The sequence below is a fragment of the Ovis aries genome, chromosome 25 (assembly GCF_016772045.2).
Source record: "Ovis aries strain OAR_USU_Benz2616 breed Rambouillet chromosome 25, ARS-UI_Ramb_v3.0, whole genome shotgun sequence".
NCBI classification, from domain to species: Eukaryota; Metazoa; Chordata; class Mammalia; order Artiodactyla; family Bovidae; genus Ovis; species Ovis aries.
Window position 1 is genome coordinate 23,793,824 of NC_056078.1, and position 18,503 is coordinate 23,812,326.

General features: G+C 39.7%; 1 protein-coding gene across 12 annotated transcripts in view; it reads right to left on the reverse strand.

Annotated features, from left to right (window-relative positions):
* HERC4 (HECT and RLD domain containing E3 ubiquitin protein ligase 4) overlaps nucleotides 1-1,205 on the reverse strand; it is a 128,233-nt gene extending 127,028 nt beyond the window's left edge. For all 12 annotated transcript variants that reach the window (XM_060406833.1, XM_042240932.1, XM_060406834.1 and 9 more), the window contains exon 1: nucleotides 877-1,205. The gene's annotated coding sequence lies outside the window, so the exon portion shown is untranslated. The remainder of the gene's footprint in view (nucleotides 1-876) is intronic.
* Between the last annotated feature and the right edge of the window lie 17,298 nt (nucleotides 1,206-18,503).

Consider the following 18,503-nt stretch of genomic DNA (forward strand, 5'->3'; position numbering starts at 1 on the left):
ACACTGATAGTCTGATGGCGAAATCTGTAGAACTTTCCAGTACACTGAATATTTCTTCGCTTACATAGACACGGTAACAAAGAGCTCACTTCATCTAAACCTATACAGATTTTTAGACACATCGCGTACTAAATAACACAATTACAGGAAGCCCGTCTTATTCCCGTTGTAGTCACCCACGTTCCTTATACAGAACCTGAGACGTTTCCAAACCCAACTTTCCTACGTTCAGGCTAGCACAAGTGCTGAAGCTGTCTCATTCCATCCATGACCCACCCATTAAGAAAAGTTTCATTTCATTCTTTTGGGGCATCTGAACCCGATAGTTCCCGCGAGTTATGCATTGTCTGATCGGTTTTTGCTGTTTTTTCAAGGAGAGGACAGGAAAACACCCTAATTTCAGTGCACGAGGTTTATCCATCCTTTTCTTTAAAAAGTCAGAGGGGTAATGAGAAAGACGTCCTCTCGCCAGCAACAGGTAGGGGAAAGAGAAGCACTTTATTCCCAGCATTCCCTGAACGTGCACTCAGAACAGCTCCGGGGAGCCGCGGGAGAGAAATCATATGCACACACCCAACCTCACGGGCAGACCAGTCAACTACGGCAGCCGCTCGCTCGCAGCAGCAGCAGAGGCCAGTGGACGAGGCTCCGCACCTCGGCGGCCCTAGTCCCAAGGAAGCCCTTCCCCAGGGAGGTGCGACATTCCAGCCCCCGGGCCAAGGGGCCCGGCACTGCCCTCGTCCCCCACCCCACCCCCCACCCCGAGGAAACGCTGAGAAAGCACCCAGCGCCAGGCTGGCCTGTATCCGCCCAGCCCGGCCTGCCCCCTCCCTAACGCCGTCACACGCCCCCGAACCCGCCGGGGCAACGACTCACCGGACCCCTCAAGGCAGGGGAAGCCCAGGGCGGCTGGGGGGCGGCGCCTCCCCCGAGAGCGAGGCAGCTGAGGCTGGTCTCCAGCTCCTGGACCCTCCTCCTTCAGCCAGTGGCAGCGAACACCAGCGCTCCTCCGGCGTCGGTGAAGGTGCTCCTCTGCTCCTCTCTTCGGCTCCTGTGAAACTTTACCAGGCTCCTCAGAGAAAAGCAGCCGCCACTGCTGTCCAGTCCAGAGCCAGCCGTCAGCTACCCGGATGGAGCGGGAGGGGAAGGACGGGAGGAGAGAGAAGCGGAGAGCACTAGGGGTGGGGAGACCTGGGGGAGAGACTGGGGAGGAGAAGGGAGAGGGGGGAGGTGGTAACGCGGGGGAGGGGGAGGGGCTGGCCGGAAGTGAATCGCGGAGCACGCGCGCGAGCCCGCCCACTTCCCGGCCCGCGCGCCTGCGCCGGAATCCTCCCAGGGCACACCGACCCAGGCGCCTGCGTCGTGTGCTGTTTTGCGTTGCCTTTAGAGGAAAATGCCAAATGCAGATAGTTGGGGTTTGCCAGACGAGCGGAGGCGTTTGATGTGTCTTGTAACAGCGTTTCAGCGTGCACAAGGTCCTTTTAGTGAAGAAATTTCTTCGATTTTTGGCTAGATTGTCTTTTTCCCTATTGGTTCCAGTCTATTTAATTCCACCTTTATCCAAGGAGAATTTGAAGTCGCAGAAAAAACATCGCAAACTTGTAATTAAAGGCTGATAAAGTCTTTTATTTTATCCCTTAGCCTCACATGGAGCTAATCTGAGCATACCAGATGTATTCACAGCAATGATGGAGCCTATTGGCATAAAATATCAACACAAGTTCATGCTCCCGATAAAATGTTGGCTGCCATCACTTTCTGCACTCTTTCTTGGAGATAAACATATTATGCCTCTTTCATTCAGAGAAAATTAAGCAATGTGTGTGGCTGGAGTTACAGCCTCACATAAGCAAACTGCATTTCCTAGACCACTCAAGGGGGGAAACTTAAAACAAGGCTCTATTGAAACTTTATGTCACGCTTCTGTAGTACCTTGACTTCAGAATGTTGAGAACCTAGAAAAAATTTCGCAGTAAGCCATTATTTCTTTATCGCATTGAAAAATGTATCACAGATTGGAAAGTGTCTGTGCTAGACACGTACGTCTATTATTAGTTCCTTAGGGCTGCCATAACACAATACCACAAACTGGATTTCTGCTTGCTTAAAAAAACAAATGTATTGTCTCACAGTTGTGGAAGCCATAAGTCTGAAATCAAAGTGGCAGCAGGGCTGGCTGTCTCCTGGGATCTCAGGGAATTCTCTCCACACTTATCTCCTAGAGATGGTTGCTGACAGTTCTTGGCATTTTTTGGCTTGTAGAGATAATACTAATTCCTGCCTCCATCTCCACATGATTTTCTTCTCTGTGCCTCTGTGTCCTTCCCTCTTATAAGGAAATCAGTCATTGGATTAACTCCCACCTTAATCGATTGTGACCTCTTTTTTAAGTGCATTGCATCTGCAATGACCCTATTTCCAAATAAGGTCACATCCTCAGGTACTGGAAGTGAGAACTTCAACTGTCTCTGGGCAACCCAATTCAACCCACAACCTTATTTCTGCGAAATAAGAGTAAAAATTATAAGGTACTTAAAGCATAATTTCAATGTTGGGAGTGGTGATGATGCTCATGAAACATACTTAATTCTTATTCTGACAGCTTCATTGCCCTTGTAGGGCTTTTGTTGTCTTTTAACCTTCAGGACTTTATGTCTCGGAATGTATCATTAAAGGGGAAGTTGTGGGATTTGAGTCTTCAAGGTATGTAACAGATGGTGCAACAAATAGACACTAAATATGAGTGTTAATGTGATAAGAGTGTTTTTTTACCTTTTAAACATTTCAGTGAGTATTCCTAATGAGTGAAAACTAATTTCCAGGAGCTCCAGGAGATGAGGGCACCAGGAGCTTCTTCAAAGTTTTGTCTGGTCACAAAATTAGAAAAGGAACGTATGGAGGGGGGAGGGATAGTTAGGGAGTTTGGGATGATCATGTACACACTGCTGTATTTAAAATGGATAACCAACAAGGACCTATTGTATACCACATGGAACTCTGCTCAAGGTTATGTGGCAGCTTGGATGGAAGTGGGGTTTGGGGGAGAATGGATATATGTATGGGATACGTGTGTATGTATGGCCAGTTTCTTCCTTGTTCACCTGAAACTACCACAAAATTGTTAATTGGCTATACCTACCCCCAACACCAAATAAGAAGTTCAAACTGGAGGGGAAAATTTTTTTTTGTTGTCTGGGGAAGTGCCACATACCACTTCACATCTGCACACATAATGTTAGGAAGAACTACACACCTAGATGCAAGGGGACTAGGAAACATAACCTCTGCTGAGTTTCAGGTACTGCTTTATACCAGAGAAGAGAGCACGAATTGGTGGACAGCTATCTCTGCTACGTGGATGCATCTCTTCAATATTTTACAATATAGATCTTGCTTGTAGAAAGTGGAATAGACTTTTGTAGATATCCCTTTTAACCTTATAAGTTTATGAAACTGTGAGGTAAGATATCAGAAAAAAGGCTATGATTACCTTTCAAGTGAAATAAGCGTAGGGTCAGAAGGTTATTAGGATAATATAAATTTGTTGTATAAAAGCAGCATGAGTAACTGATCATGAGTAAGTATGGCCTGTGGTGCTGGTTTGTCTGGATTCAGAGCCTGAACCTACAAGCTACTCAGACCTCCGTTCTTCTATCCTCCCAAAGATACCTACAGACATTTACTAATGGTCTGTTTCACAGAAAATTACTTCTCGGTCACATTTCTATGAATGGGGGAAATTAATAATCCTCCTCACTACTAGGTTGTGGGAATTTAATAAGATAACATGTACAATACCTTGAACTTGGCCAGTGTTTTGTAAATGTCAGCTTAACTATTACTAACATTACCTCTCCTGAACTACCAGTAGTAAGAGAACATTTGGGAAACCATTCCATATCACAATGATATAATTTTAATATAGAACAAAAGTAAAATATGTTTTACCTCATGTGTTATTTTTCACTTAAAAAAATGCTCAGACTATTGAGAAATAGGTGTTCATTCTGTCCCACTCTTTCCCTTGCTGCCTTCCATCTAGCCATATTGCTTGTGCTGTATACCACCTGACCTCCTTCATTCAATTCTGCAGTCATGTTCAGTTCAGTTCAGTCTCTCAGTAGTGTCCGACTCTTTGTGACCCCATGAATCACAGCATTCCAGGCCTCCCTGTCCATCACCAACTCCTGGAATTCACTCAGACTCACATCCATCAAGTCAGTGATGCCATCCAGCCATCTCGTCCTCTGTCGTTCCCTTCTCCTTCTGCCCCCAATCCCTCCCAGCATCAGGGTCTTTTCCAAGGAGTCAACTCTTCGCATGAGGTGGCCAAAATACTAGACTTTCAGCTTTAGCATCATTCCTTCCAAAGAACACCCAGGGCTTATCTCCTTTAGAATGGACTGGTTGGATCTCCCTGCAGTCCAAGGGACTCTCAAGAGTCTTCTCCAACACCACAATTCAAAAGCATCAATTCTTCAGTGCTCAGCTTTCTTCACAGTCCAACTCTCACATCCATACATGACCACTGGAAAACCATAGCCTTGACTAGATGGACCTTAGTTGGCAAAGTAATATTTCTGCTTTTGAATATGCTATCTAGGTTGGTCATAACTTTCCTTCCAAGGAGTAAGTTACCTCCTCAGTCTTCCCTGATCACCCTACCCAAAAAACCAGCCCCTCACTTTCTATAACTTACCCTGCCTTATTTATGTCTATTATCACTACCTGATATTTATGTGTATAATACATAAATGTATAATATTATATTTATTATATATGTCATGTATAGCCTGTACTCTGTAACAAGAGAAGCCACCACAAAAAGAGGCCCATGCACCACAACAAGGAGTAGCCTTAGCTCACCACCAAAAATAAAAATTAATTAATAAATTAAAACATACTTTAAGAATAGAATTAACAGAGTTGGGATGGATGGTTTGTAGGGGATCAGAGAATGGGAGGAGTACTGGGCCACTAGGAGCTTTCTGACTTGAGGACATTTACCACAAAGAGGATGGCTGATGAGGGAAGAACAAATTTTGACTAGGAAAAATGAAGTGGTCTGTTTTGGCCTTAAGTCTGAAAAATCAAGAGTGTATTTCTATATTAGTTTCCTAGGGCTGCCATAACAAAAATCCCACAGACTGGGTGGCTTAAACAACAAAAATTTATTTTCTCACAATTCTTGAGGCTAGAAGTTAGATATCAAGGTCCTGGCAGGTTTCTTCTGAGGTCTCTCTTCTTGACTTACAGATGGCTACCTTCTCCCTGGGTGTACACAAGGCCATTCCTCCCTCTGCGCATTCTCTCTGTCCTAGACTCTTCTTACAGAAGCACCAGGTGTAATGGGCTGGGACCCACTCGTTTTACCTTAACTACCTCTTTAAAGCCCTATCTCCAAATACAGTCACATTCTGACTTACTGGAGATTAGGATTTCAACATATGAATCAGGGGGAAAAGGGGGACAGAATTCAGCCCATCAATTTTTTTCTTCCTTCTGAATTGCATTTTAAAATTCCTTTTAATGTTGTCTTACTGGGTATGGACCTAGCCCTGTAATGAGTGAGATGAAAGAAAGAATTCTCTTCTGCCACATAAGTGAGAAAGCACAGAGAAATTTTCTCTTTTTAATAGATGCAAGCAAAACAGTTTTCTTGATAATATTATATGTTATATGCCACTTAATCAACAACATGAAGAATAATAATTCTAGATATTTATTATAGAATCCTTCTCAACTTTCACTCTCACATTTATACTAATCTCATCTCCTGCTCTAAATTTACATTCTGACTCCAATTTCCTTCTCAGTATCCCAGAGTGAAACAGTAGTAATGATCATATTATAATGACCTGAAACATTTTTTAAATGCTTTCTTTTATAATTCTCTATAATTTCTGTTTTCTATCCCTTATTACAAGAATTCAGCTGGCATTCAAACAGGCATAAGCCTGAAAAAAATCACATGTAATGTGGCTATTGACCAGTATGTGGGGATGTGTCCATGCCTTTGAAATTACAGCATGATTATTCCAGTTACTATACTTTCTAAACAGAGAGTGCTCAAAATGACTGTACTGATTTGGGGGTTGTTTTTTTTTTTCTTTTTTGCAGTGTGGGCAGTAAAAAATAAAAACTTTTTATTGTTGTATGATAAACTATGCTTTTAAATTAATTTTATCCCACAGCAATCAAAAGATGAGAATTCTGTAAGTTGTAATAATGAGCATCACAAAAGAATTACGGTATTAAGTATAGAATCTATACATATATGAATCTTTTAAGTCTATCTGTTTTTCTTTCAAAGGAAACAATTAAAATAGCAACAAAGAGAAGAAATCTCAACTACTAGAGCTTAATGGTCGAACTTTGGGTTGCAAATCAAGCTATTTTGCTGCTACTGATTTCAAAGGGTCTTATAAAGATATTTGAGGTTGAAAAGTTCTAATTCAGCTGTCAGAAATACGAAATCTGGAAAATTTGCTTTATTTTCTTCCTTGTGCCAGGTTCCATACCAAAGTAAATCAGCAATATAACCCTCATCTTTGTATCAGTTCAGTTCAGTTCAGTCATTCAGTCGTGTCCGATTCCTTGCAAACCCATGAATTGCAGCACGCCAGGCCTCCCCATCCATCACCAACTCCTGGAATTCACTCAGACTCATGTCCATCGAGTCAGTGATGCCATCCAGCCATCTCATCCTCGGTCGTCCCCTTCTCCTCCTGCCCCCAATCCCTCCCAGCATCAGAGTCTTTTCCAATGAGTCAACTCTTCGCATGAGGTGGCCAAAGTACTGGGGTTTCAGCTTTAGCATCAGTCCTTCCAAAGAAATCCCAGGACTGATCTCCTTCAGAAAGGACTGATTGGATCTCCTTGCAGTCCAAGGGACTCTCAAGAATCTTCTCCAACACCACAGTTCAAAAGCATCAATTCTTCGGCGCTCAGCTTTCTTCACAGTCCAACTCTCACATCCATACATGACCACTGGAAAAACCATAGCCTTGACTAGATGGATCTTTGTTGGCAAAGTAATGTCTCTGCTTTTCAACATGCTATCTAGGTTGGTCATAACTTTTCTTCCAAGGAGTAAGCGTCTTTTAATTTCATGGCTGCAGTCATCATCTGCAGTGATTTTGGAGCCCAAAAAGATAAAGTCTAACACTGTTTCCACTGTTTCCCCATGAAGTGATGGGACCAGATGCCATGATATTCCTTTTCTGAATGTTGAGCTTTAAGCCAACTTTTTCACTCTCCACTTTCACTTTCATCAAGAGGCTTTTAGTTCCTCTTCACTTTCTGCCATAAGGGTGGTGTCATCTGCGTATCTGAGGTGATTGATATTTCTCCCGGCAATCTTGATTCCAAGAAGCTTGTGCTTCTTCCAGCCCAGCATTTCTCATGATGTACTCTGCATACACGAACATAAATGTATGCACACACACATATATATGTATATTTTTAAGTGGAATGCTTTACAGCCTTCAAATAGGATCAGGACTAAAACTAATGGTAACTACAGGTTTTAGTCAAATTAATAGTACTAATTCTTTTTTAGACATCAACCGCAGTATGAGTATCCTCATCTATAGAATCCTTTATTAATAACTTGTGAACTAAGGATATAAAGGAAACAAACTTGCTGTGCATCTTATTCAATTATCACTTTTTACATGGGAAATTGACAATGTGTTTGGTTTTTTTGGGGGGGGGGGGGATGGTGCCTCATGGCATGCAAGATCTTAGGTCCCTGTCCAGGAATCAACCAGCAGCTCCTACAATGGAAACACAGAGTCCTAACCACTGGACTGCCAGGGGATTCCCGACAACACCTGGCCACAAAAGTAAGGAGATAGAAAAGCTTTTTAAACTCCATTCCCTCTTCCCCTACCTCCCGGAACTCCTGTGCTCTAGAACCAACTGTTGGTACCAACATACAGATAACTTTTATACATATTGATTGCAAATTTTTTTTAATGTATACTGCTACTCATGCTTGTTTTGAAAAAATGAAATACATTGCCAAAATAACTGGCATTTAGAAATAGATAGCACAGAGACATTTTTATGGACAGGTTTTCATTAGGGTTTGAAAATATATTTTTATATGCTCAGTGTAAGATCTGATAGCCTGAAGGAACAGTTGAGCAGTAGTGACTAGGAAGGACAGAGTGTTCCTAGAAGACAAATTATAGTTGCCACCTCCACATTGCCTGAATACAGTTTAACCGCATTAAAATGACAGAAATGTCTGCCCAAGAAAAATGCCATGCAGTTCAAGCTGCTATTTTACTTTAAAAGAGAGAGAGAGAGAAGAAAAATTACTCTTTGTCAACATAGGGATGTTAAGAGGTGAACTGAAGGATTCTGTGCTGCTCACTTTCAACAAACTTCATCTGTTCAATCTTTAAAAGGAAGTTTTACCCAGCAAGCCAACTTCCAAAGAGCGTCTTTCAAACTGCTCCTATTTGCAAGCACTCAGAGTGTTGACCATAAAATAGAAATAGTATGAGCTGGTAAATGTTAGAATTTATTCCTAGTTTGGAAAGCATTTTTTTAAAGTATTGCATCATCAGAGAATAAAATTATACACTGAATCTACAGTAAGGATGAAATACCTTATCATCCTTTTCCTAGTTACAAATAGGGAGACTGAATAAGATGGTTTCTTTCATTTAACATAAAACTATTCTGTTTAAAATTAAATGTGTTTTGTATGGGAAATTCTCATTTAAAAAAGTAATAGATTTTATCACAGCAAGATCCTCTATGACCCACCTCCTAGAGTAATGGAAATAAAAACAAAAATAATCAAGTGAGACTTAGCTAAAGTTAGAAGCTTTTGCACAGCAAAGGAAACTATAAGCAAGGTGAAACAACAAACCTCAGAATGGAAGAAAACAATAGCAAATGAAACAACTGACAAAGGATTAATTTTCAAAATATACAAGCAGTTCATGCAAATCAATACCAGAAAAACAACCTAATCAAGAAGTGAGCAGAAGACCTAAACAGACATTTATCCAAAGAAGACATATAGATGGCTAAAAGAACATGAAAAGATGCTTGACATTGCTCATAATTGAAGTGAAGTGAAGTCACTCAGTCATGTAAGACTCTTTGCAACCCCATGGACTGTAGCCTACCAGGCTCTTCCATCCATGGGATTTTCCAGGCAAGAGCAGTGGACTGGGTTGCCATTTCCCTCTCCAGAGGGAATGATCGAACCTGGGTCTCCCGCATTGTAGGCAGATGCTTTACTGTCTGAACTACAAGGGAAGACCTTAGAAATGCAAATCAAAACTACAATGAGATATCACCTCACTCTGGTCAGAATGGCCATCATCAAAAAAATCTACAAACAATAAACGCTGGAGAGGATGTGGATAAATAGATACCCTCTTGCACTGTTGTTGAGAATGTCAATTGACATGGTCACTATGGAGAATAGTATGGAGATTTCTTAAAAAACTAGAAATAAATCTACCATTTGACCCAGCAGTCCCACTACTGGGCATATACCCTTGAGGAAACCATAACTGAAAAAGACACGTGTACCCCAGTGTTCTTTGCAGCACTATTTACAATAGCTAGGACATGGAAATAACCCAGAGGTTGATCAACAGATAAATGGATAAAGAAGTTGTGGTACACATATACAATGGAGTATTACTCAGCCATAAAAAGAAACACATTTGAGTCAGTTCTAATGAGGTGGATGAACTTAGGGTCTATTATACAGAGTGAAGTAAGTCAGAAAGAGAAAAACAAATATCATATATTAACACATATATGTGGAATCTAGAAATATGGTACTGATGAACCTATTTGCAGGGAGCAGTGGAGATGCAGACACAGAGAACAGACTTGTGGACACAGGGGTTGGGGAAGGAGAGGGTGAGATGAATGGAGAGAGTAGCATGGAAACATACACACTACCATATGGAAAATAGATAGCCAGTAGGAATTAACTGTGTGACTCAGAGAGCTCAAACAGGTCCTCCATGACAACCTTGAGGGATGGGATGGGGTGGGAGGTGGGAGGGTGGTTGAGAGGGAAGGGACATATGTACACCTATGGCTGATTCATGTTGGTGTATGGCAGACACCAACACAATACTATAAAGCAATTATCTTTCAATTTAAAGATAAAATTTTAAAATAAAATTTTTAAAAATAAATTCAATTAATAAAATTTTTAAATAAGAAAAATTAAAATAGATTTTTGAATATTAATGATTATTGTTAATAATTTAAACAATTTGGTAAAATAAAAAGAAGACAATATCAGAAATACCACCTCAGGAGATAGACACTGATAATATTTATTGAACATCACTGTGATGTTTTTTCATCCTCCTAAGTATGTTGCACAGACATAGAAATTGGTATGTTAACTTAAGGATCTTGGACCTTTATAAACTATTTTTATTCAACAACATGCTAAGGACCTCTTTCCAAATATGGGGAGCTTAGTTATGTTCATATAGGTGACATGTAAAGACCATGAACTTCTACAGGGCCAATTATCCACATATATAAATAAATAATGGATATGTTCATTCTTACTCTGTTCAAGTAGAATCAAATCTTAAGTTGCATGTATTTAGGTGTGTCTTATTATATTGATGAGCGTCATCTGTGCCTTGATTGCCTAAAATGATTTCTCCAGGTTCTTCAATCTCTCTGGCTCCACAAAGTAGCAAAATGCTCCCACTTGACTTGTGACTTGTTAGTCGCTCAGCAGTGTCCGACTCTTTCCAATCCCATGGGCTATAGTCCACCAGGTTCCTCTGTCCATGGAATTCTCCAGGCAAGAATACTGGAGTGGGTTGCCATTCCCTTCTCCAGGAAAACTTCCCAACCCAGGGATTGAACTGAGTTCTCCCACACTGCAGGCAGATTCTTTACCGTCGGCCACCAGGAAACTTACTCAGAGGGGTATAGAAAATGCTCAGGATATAGAAAGGAGAAACTTGAGATGCTGTTTAGCATATCTATTTTGTCCACTGCATTTGTATATTTATTCTTAACGAACAATTTGTTTGATTATACCTATAATATATATGAAGATATAATTTTTATTCATTACATAAAAACTAAGCCCTCCTCTTTGAATCTGTCTATATATTGAAATATCTTATTAGCTCTTGAGGACAGGGACTCTGCTTTATTAATTTTTTATTCTCACATCTTAACAGAGATCATGGAACACAGTGGAAGTTTGATAGATCTGTTATCAAAATTACATAAATGAAATCCAGACGTGCTTTGCTCATCACTGTATCCATGACTTAACACCTTATTCACAGTAGAAACTTAATGAATGTTTGTTAGATAAACATGATGTGGAAATCTGGCTACCAGGAAGTACCACTAACATAAAAAGTTTTCCTTAGTCCCTAGAATTCAGGTAAATTCAGATTAGAGTAAGCATAAATCTGGGAGATATTTTACTGACTACTAAAAAATAGCTCAGTTATACAGAGATGGGTTGGGGAGGAGCAGAGAGAGAAGTTGTAACAAACAAATGAGACTTGGAGGAGAAAATAGCTCCTCTGAGGGGAGCAACATGCTCTGATACCCAAGGCAGCGCATGAGGAAGCAGCCTAAAATTAGCAGGATGGGCAAGCCCACGGAGGGAAAGCCACAGCAGATTTCCCCGCACTCACCAAGTGAGGTGAAGGACCAGGAGCCCCGGTGGAACCCTCCTTAGCCTGTGGAGATCTGCTACAGTTTGTGCCAGGTAAGGCGCTTCTTCAGAACTCACCTTGGGAGGTAAAGCAAGTGATTTCTTAAGGGAATGTGCAGAAATCGAATGATTTAATACTGCCTAGTAAAGCGATACCTCCAGGAATCTAATGATTAAGAGAGCGATAAACCTATTCTTTTATCCATCCTCATCCAAACTATTCATCTGAACCACCCATTTTTACCTTGTTAAATTAGGGCTTTCTGGGGTATGTAGGTGCTGTTTTTTTCTCGCCTTGTTGCTGTTTTTTTTTTTCCTTACGTCCTCCCTTGTTGGAATAAAGGGAGGAGCCTGTCCTAGGAAATCTGTAAAACCAAGTGGAAGAACAATAAGGAAAGAGTATTTCCAAGTGATATTTAAACACTGGATAAGAGCAGAGCCGAAAAGGAAAGATTAGAGAAAGATTAGAGATACCAAAATAGGACTCAGTGGGCAACAGTATTCTTTGATCATAGGTGACGTAGAGTCGTTGAACTGGTCAAAGACAGACAACAGAATCCTGGAGGAGGCCAAGATTTTCTGTGTTGTTGTTTCACAAAGAACTAGATCAGTGATTTGCTTTATGTTGCATGTGAATTATTCCCAATTATGGTATTTATCTATCACTCATCATATTTTCTGTAAGTTCCCATTTTCTGTGCTGGAATTCATTTTTACATTACCTATTTTTCTGAAGTTCAGTTCAGTCAGTTCAGTCGCTCAGTCGTGTCTGACTCTTTATGACCCCATGAACCGCACGACGCCAGCCCTCCCTGTCCATCACCAACTCCCGGAGTCCACCCAAATCCATGTCCATCGAGTGGGTGATGCCATCCAACCATCTCATCCTCTGTCGTCTCCTTCTCCTCCTGCCCTCAGTCTTTCCCAGCATCAGGGTCTTTTCAAATGAGTCAGCTCTTTGCATCAGGTGGCCAAAGTATTGGTGTTTCAGCTTCAACATCAGTCCTTCCAATGAACAACCAGGACTGATCTCCTTTAGAATGGACTGGTTGGATCACCTTGCAGTCCAAGGGACTCTTACTACTCATTAATTGTAAAACCCTCCATTCTCTTAAGAGGGTATCTCAGGATTGATCTGAAGGGACAGCAGAAATGCAGAACTTTAAAAATAATTATAGCTATATTGAGATATAATTCACATACCATACAATTCATCTATTTAAAGTATACAATTCAGTGGTTTTTACCATATCTACAGACTTGTACAACCATTTCCACAATCAATTTAGGATACTTTATCATCTTCTCCAACAAAACCCATACTCAACAGCTGTCACCTCCTCTTTTCTTCCAACACTCCCCTTACCCACAACCTTGCTGCTGCTGCTGCTAAGTCACCTCAGTCGTGTCCGACTCTGTGCGACCCCATAGATGGCAGCCCACCACGCTCCCCTGTCCCTGGGATTCTCCAGGCAAGAACACTGGAGTGGGTTGCCATTTCCTTCTCCAGTGCAGGAAAGTGGAAAGTGAAAGTGAAGTCACTCAGTCGTGCCCGACTCTTAGCGACCCCATGAACTGCAGCCCACCAGGCTCCTCCATCCATGGGATTTTCCAGACAAGAGTACTGGAGTGGGGTGCCATCACCTTCTCCGACTCACAACCCTAGGCAACCCCAAGTTTACTGTTTCTGCAGATTTGCCTGTTCTGGATATTTCATAAAAATGGGATTGGGCATAGTGGTCTTTTGTGAGCTATTTTGGGGGCAGCCGGGGAGCTCGGTGTGTAGCAAGAGAGAAAAGAACCTCTTCTGTTTTAGTTCTCTAACGATCCCTAAATGAACATACTTCACTGCATCAGGCTATATCCAATATTATTATTAAATAAAAATTGTCATTACTGAAAAGAATTTAATCATATAATAAATGAAAATGAGATGTCAGGTGAACAGTGCCTGGCAGATATTAGATTCTTGGTAAACAATCATATGTTTTCCTCTATCCTACTCCCAGTGTTAAACATTTACTCATATTATAAAACATATAGAGCAGATTTGAAGAAAATCTTAAACTTAGCAGACTACTTTGAACATACTAGTCACTCAATAAATACCTTTTAAAATAAGAAAGGCAGGTATAGTCAAGGATGTGTGCATTTTACAGCTTTGATATTATTTTATAAAGGCTATGGAGAATAGCTTTATTTGCTGGACTAGGAGGCACCAATTATAATTCCAAGTCTGAGCTGATATCAACTGCAATCTTAAATAACTGACTTACTTTTTTGGTCCTCAATTTATCTACAAACTCCAGCCCGAGAAAAATAGGCTGGATCATAGCTAAAATGCTGTCCCCATCGTTCATATTGTGGAAATATCTTATGGCAGGGTCTCCAAGATACACCTACTTTTTGTATATTTCATACTAAAGGTCCCACACTGGATTATAGGACTCCTTCTTAGGGAGGTTCAGTTGGTTGACTGTCATTAGATCTTGCTGCTTATAATTACCTTGATGAAATCACCAGGTTCCATTGTCTGGTCCTCAGGTATCCAAGGTCAGAAACTTAATTTGTTTTTCAGAAATTCTTATAGTGATGCAGTCCTTTTGCAAGGTTATTTACATTAACCAAACTCCCAAGTCATGCAGCATCCAAAATTCCTATTTGTAAATTTACAGTGAGAAAGATGGCTTGAGAGCAAACTAAATGTCATATTTTCCTATCAACTTATTATTTAAAAGAAGTCTATTAAAAAAAAAAAACTCAATTGAAATTAGAATGCTGTGGCATCCAAAATTCCAATTTGTTAATTTACAATGAGAAGATGACTTCAGAGCAAACTAAATGTCATAGTCTCCTATCAACTTCTTATTTAAAAGAAGTCTATTTTAAAAAAATTCAATTGAAATTAGAATGCTGTTGCATGATAATGCTGTTGCACCAAGGTAAGTAAATCATGGCACCTAGCAGTATTGTTTTGAGTTGCCAACACCACCATCAGGAGCAGAAAAGACTCTCTTGGATGAACATTGCTGATTCTTTCCTCTTTGACTTCCCTTTCCTACTTGTCATTCCAATTATCTCTTCAGATATAGATGCAGATATGTGCTAGTCCTTTCAGCTGTGTCCAACTCTCTGGGATCCTATGGACCATAGCCCACCAGGCTCCTCTGTCCATGGGATTCTCCAGGCAAGAATACTGGAGTGGGTTGCCATACCCTCCTCCAGAGTATCTTCTGAGATATAGATATAAATATTTATATACACACATATTTGATAGATAGGTAGGTAGGTAGATACTATCAGTTAGGCTACAATCAAATTATACTTCTTTTTTCTACTGACGGCCTTGATGCTTTTTTTTGTGAGTGTACCTTGGGGGCAATTTTTATAATTTTTTTTCTTTTTATAAATATCATACACCCTTATTAGAAGTTTTTTTTTTTTAAGTACAGCTAAGAAAAATATGAGAAAAAAATCTTCCACAGTTCTACCACCTGGTTATAACCAACTGACATTTTAGAATACTGTACTCCAGAATCAAAATAAAATAAAACAGGGTCATATTACAAATACTATTTTGAAGACTATTTTGGGTTTTTTAAAATCTTATACAAACATTATTGCTCTTTAAAAATGAGTAACTTTAAAGTTTAAAGAGGTATATACAAGTATGGGCTTCAAAGTCTCAGGTGAAGCCGCTCAGTCGTGTCCGACTCTTTGCGACCCTGTGGACTGTAACCTACTAGGCTTCTCCATCCATGGGATTCTCCAGGCAAGAATACTGGCGTGGATTGCCATTTCCTTCTCCAGGGGATCTTCCCCACCCAGGGATTGAACCCAGGTCTCCCTCAATGGAGGCAGACGCTTTAACCTCTGAGCCACCAGCGAACTGAACCAATTCTCTCTCATTGAACTAATTTTTTTTTAACTAGTTAAAATTTTACTCTTTAATTAAAAACCTCAGAGGAAAAAGAGTCACAGTAGGACTTGGACACCAGTGCTTTCATCTTTGCTAGGGTTCACTGTATTTGCTCTTAAGTATTATTTTTGTTGTTCAGTCACTGCAGCATGTGTAACTCTTTGCAACCCCATGGACTATAGCACGCCAGGCTTCCTGTCCTTCACTATCTCCCACAGTTGGCTCAAACTCATGACCATTAAGTCGGTGATGCCACCCAACCATCTCATCCTCTGTTGCTCCCTTCTCCTCCTGCCCTCAATCTTTCCTAGCATCTGGGTCTTTTCCAATGAGTCGACTCTTCACATCATATGGTCAAAGGATTGGAGTTTCAGCTTCAGCATCAGTCCTTCCAGTGAATATTCAGTATTATAAAATGACTTAAACCTCTTTACAAAACTATGCTATAGAAATACAGCCAGCAGTATTTTATCACAAATAAAATTTCCCTTGTGATATGTGAATTATGCTGCCCTAAAATAATTTTACTAAGTCCTGTTCATTAGAACTTACAAAGAAAACAAATGAAAAAAATAAAAAAAGGTGGTTGTAACTGTGTAAAGATGTAAGACATGAGACATGAAATGCAGTACATGCAAATAACTTTCTTACCATAGTGTGCAGAAGTATCTTGGGCACTGGCATGGTTGGAGAACCAACCATAAGTCAGAATGCAGAATGGAGGCCCCCGCCTCACTTCTGACACACCAGCCATTTCATACTCTACAAACTCAGAGTACCTAGAACAAGCTTAACATAGACCCTCAAGGCAGGAACCTTCTCAAATCTTATTTCCAAGTCCAATCAGAAATGGACAATGTAAGGAATTTCCCCTCAACCTTCCTTTAAGAACACGAAACAAGTTTGAATGTTCATAATAGGTTTCCCTATTAAGTAGTTTCCCTATTGCACTGTTAAATAATCAACTTCATAGGGACAGGAAGTAGAATGGTGGTTGCCAGGGTCTGGAGGTAAAGTGCGATGGGGAGTTATTATTTAATTAGTGCAAAGTTTCAGTTTTACAAAATGAAAAAAGTTCTGGAGATGGAAGGTGGTGATGGTTGCACAATATGAATGAACTTAATGCTACAGAACTGGATGGTCATTGCAATTAAAAATAAATAATTTTTTGAAAAAGAATAGGTACCTGGAGATCAAAGTTCAAAATAAATTTTTAATGAAGACCTTTCCTCACAATGTCAAAATAGAATAGAATTATGCTAAGACAAGTCATTTATTGGTATGAAGTTGATCCACAAATGGGTAAAAGATATTTCTAATAATTTCTAATATTTCTAATAATATTTCTAATAATTCTTAAATCATATTATCCTATGTATGTGGACACAATTCACTAAAACTTAAAGATAAATGCAATAAATAGTGATCTATCCAAATAAAAACTCAACACTCAGGTTGTTTGGGTTTTTTTTTTTTTTTTAGTATTGAGATGCTATGTAACTCTAGCTAGTTAATTATTCTTTATGTTAGCTTCCTCACATATAAAATGTGAGTATTAAAGCAGATCTACTTATAGGACTCTGATGAGAAATAGCTAATAAAAAATAATAAAACACTTTTCAAATGTAGTGTTAGTGCAAAAGATCATTTAAATAAAAGTATTAAAAACATCATTGCTCTTTGTATTTGATATCTACCCCAGTTCATCATCGTTATCATTAGCAGCATTTATTTAGTAGATCTAAATCTTCTTTATTTTATTCCATGTGGTGTTTATATACATTCAACATTAATCTATTAGACAATTCAGGATCATGGGAATACTAAAATGTCCCTCACTTCCCTAGATTTCTCCTCTCTAAATCACTTGACCTTAACAATAGTTTTGTCAACTTAAAGTTTTGTACTAATCTTATGCTAATATCCTTTCCTAGATCAGATGAAAAATAAGATATTTACCAATAAACTCAATTATCTCCTGTCCTAAAGCACATACCACAGAGTGGATAGACTGCTCTGATATTTGTCACCACTCTACTTATTTGGCTAAAGAAGGCTTGTTTGATACCTGGTTGTCAGATCAAATTATAATTGAAACCCTTTAGCTATGTTTAGCCCCTTGGCAGTAGCTGAGTTGAGAATTTAGAATTCAGAAGCAGATGGTTCAGGAGCACAGTAACTAGACGGGAAGCATTTACCTTCATGTCATTGGTTTAAAGCTGAACTTGGTTGATCACTATTGGTGTCCTATACAAGATGTAAGTGATCTGATTTGAATCTCTAATGAATAACACCCATGTTAAAAAAAAAAAAAAACTCATCACTCTTGGCACTAATTGGCATTCTTGTTGTCAGCGTCAGGACAGAAGCCAAGGACTGAATCCGTCTGGAAACCTGAACTGCGGCTGTGTCTGAGTCATCAGTCTAGGTGGCCCATTCAGCCTTTGGCCTTTCCTTAGAGTTTACAGCTCAGCGCAATTGTGCTTGACTTCACAAGCCAGATTAAAAGATGTTTACTTAAAATACATCTTTTTTTGATAAGAATGGTAATAATGATAGCTGACATATATTGGCCACTTGCTAGGAGCCAGGTATCCTTCTAAGAGTATTTACTTAACTCTCACAGCAATCCCATGAGATTGGTACTATTATTTCCCTCATTTTTAGAGATAAGGAAACTGAGGCACAAAGAACTTAAATAACTTGCCTAAGGCTTCTCAGATAATAAGTGGAGGTAGAATCTAGCTCTAAATACAATCTCTGCCTAATTATAGCATTTATTTGACTGCTTTTAATATCTTACCATACCAGTGATATAAAGTTTAAACAGTCTATGTTCAAATCAAACAGGGCACACATCAATGTCTCAGTTTAAAAACTGCTCACTTT